Source organism: Palaemon carinicauda, chromosome 9 (genome assembly GCF_036898095.1).
Source record: "Palaemon carinicauda isolate YSFRI2023 chromosome 9, ASM3689809v2, whole genome shotgun sequence".
In the NCBI taxonomy this organism is placed as follows: domain Eukaryota; kingdom Metazoa; phylum Arthropoda; class Malacostraca; order Decapoda; family Palaemonidae; genus Palaemon; species Palaemon carinicauda.
The window spans coordinates 115,862,234-115,864,733 of NC_090733.1; the positions used below are offsets into that span (position 1 = coordinate 115,862,234).

At 32.0% G+C, this 2,500-nt stretch overlaps 1 protein-coding gene across 1 annotated transcript in view; it reads right to left on the reverse strand.

The window, feature by feature from the left end:
• LOC137647073 (uncharacterized) overlaps nt 1–2,500 on the reverse strand; it is a 6,625-nt gene that overhangs the window by 2,722 nt on the left and 1,403 nt on the right. The window lies entirely within an intron of this gene.

The window sequence follows — 2,500 nt, forward strand, 5'->3', positions numbered from 1 at the left end:
AACTGTAAAAGAAGTATAATGCTGGCTGAAAACTGTGAGGGAAGTATAACGTTAGCTGAAAACTGGAAGGGAATTACAATGTTGGCTGAAAACTGGAAGCGAAGTATAATGTTGCCTGAAATGTGGAAGGGAAGTATAATGTTGGCTGAAAAGTGGAAGGGAATTATAATGTTGGCTGAAAACCAGATGGGAAGTATAATGTTGGCTGAAAACCAGATGGGAGGTATAATGTTGGCTGAAAACGGGAAGGGAAGTATAATATTGACTGCAAATGGGAAGAGAGCAAGGGAAGTATAAGGTTTGCTGAAAACTGGAAAGGAAGCATAAGATTTGTTGAAAACTGGAATGGAAGTATAACGTTTGCTGAAAACTGGAAGGCAAGTAGGCTACCTTCTGAAACGACTATCATGAAAGGAAAAATAGTGTAATGTGATTAATATCTTACGTGTTTCTGGCGTGTCGACTATCAAAGTTATGTAAGTAATAATAATAATAATAATAATAATAATAATAATAATATCATTATGATACATCATGTTGAGAATGTTCCGGATAAGAAATCACCATTTGAACAGTATTTTCCGCCATAAATAAATTAAGGAAAAATACAGTAAGGTAAAGACAGAGCGTTGTGCAGCTAATAAAAGCCTAAAAGCTGTGCCTTCAGTAATTAAAGTAATTTAAGTAATTATTCATATTTCAACCCAGCATTAACTAGGATCATTTGTATCCTTGGTTCAATATACTCGACGTACAGTTAAGACTTTGAAATTACTATCTCTCTAGCAAGACTTGTTAAGACTTTGAAATTACTATCTCTCTAGCAAGACTTGTTAAGACTTTGAAATTACTATCTCTCTAGCAAGACTCGTTGAGACTTTGAAATTACTATCTCTCTAGCAAGACTTGTTAAGACTTTGAAATTACTATCTCTCTAGCACGACTCGTTGAGACTTTGAAATTACTATCTCTCTAGCACGACTCGTTGAGACTTTGAAATTACTATCTCTCTAGCACGACTCGTTGAGACTTTGAAATTACTATCTCTCTAGCACGACTCGTTGAGACTTTGAAATTACTATCTCTCTAGCACGACTTGATGATAAATAACAAAGCTTTCCTTGCTCAGAATTACTTAAAAAAAGAATAAGAATAATTTTTATTCATGAAGATGCGTCATCAGACCCGTGTGAATTGTAAGATTCCAAAAAGTTTCATAATCGCAAAAAAAAAAAAAAAGAAAGATTACGAATATTGGAAATTATCTTACCTAGAACTTTCTATTAAGGTTTATCAGTGTCTGTGATTAAAGGTTTGGACCTTGTTGCCTATATCAGTAGTACTTGAACAGGCTTACAAAAGTCCTTTTATAGATTATATATCAAATATCGGTTTTAATGTTGTTAATGTTTTTAAAATATTTTATTTCATTTTTCATTACTTCTTACATCGTTTATCTATTTCTTTATTTCCTTTCCTCACTGGGCTGTTTTCCCTGTTGGAGCCCCTGGGCTTATAGCATCTTGCTTTCCCAACTAGGGTTGTAGCTTGGCTAGTGATAATAATAATAATAATAATAATAATAGATGATATAGATCACATCAAAATAGAAAATGAGTATCCAGCTTTCTTCATGATTGACAAATTTGATCATACTTACATAGACATAAGAAGTTTCGAAACAAAGCTCATATTTAGTCATCCTACGATAAGATTAGTTTTATCTATATTGATAATAAAATCCCATCAGTATCCTTATTGATTTTAGAGTTTTACAGAAAATATCTATTAATCATTAAACGTTTACAAATTAAAAAAAAAAAAAACTTTTCAACACATAAATACGTAAACACGGTTAAAATTTTGCCTAAAAAATGGCAGAAGTCCTGGAATAAATATTGTCAGGAATTTACTGTTTAAAAAAACGGATATATTAACGTAAATGAGTGATATTACGGTCACCAACGGTAAGAGGTAATAAAATAGTGCAAAATTACGGTCGCCTGTATTTTACTGAAATACGGCTGTGGACAGTAAATCTTTACGGAGAATTTCCGATTGAATTTACATTTTCTTCAACAGTGTACAGACGGCTATCATTACTTCTGGTTTTCACAGTTATATAATCATTTTATATCGAATTTAATTAGATAAATCATGTTCACAATAAAAGTTCCTGACATGACACATTTGTAAATCTAAAGGATTGTGCCCTTCCATCTTAGGGTAGATTGTGTCAGCCAAAAGGTTAAATGCAGCGAATACTGACGAATCACATTAAATATTAATATATTTGCTTACATCGTAGGCGTAGCCCGGACGAGGCAGGAGGGGGAACTTCCCCGTTTTAACTATCAGTAGAAGAAACAACTTATCAAAATCACCAATGTGAAGAAATGTAAAGAATACATTACAACCTAAAAAAAAAAAAAAAAAAAAAAAAAAAAAAAAAAAAAAAAAAAAAAAAAAAAAAAACCCAGTAGTCTTAATTCTGTATTTG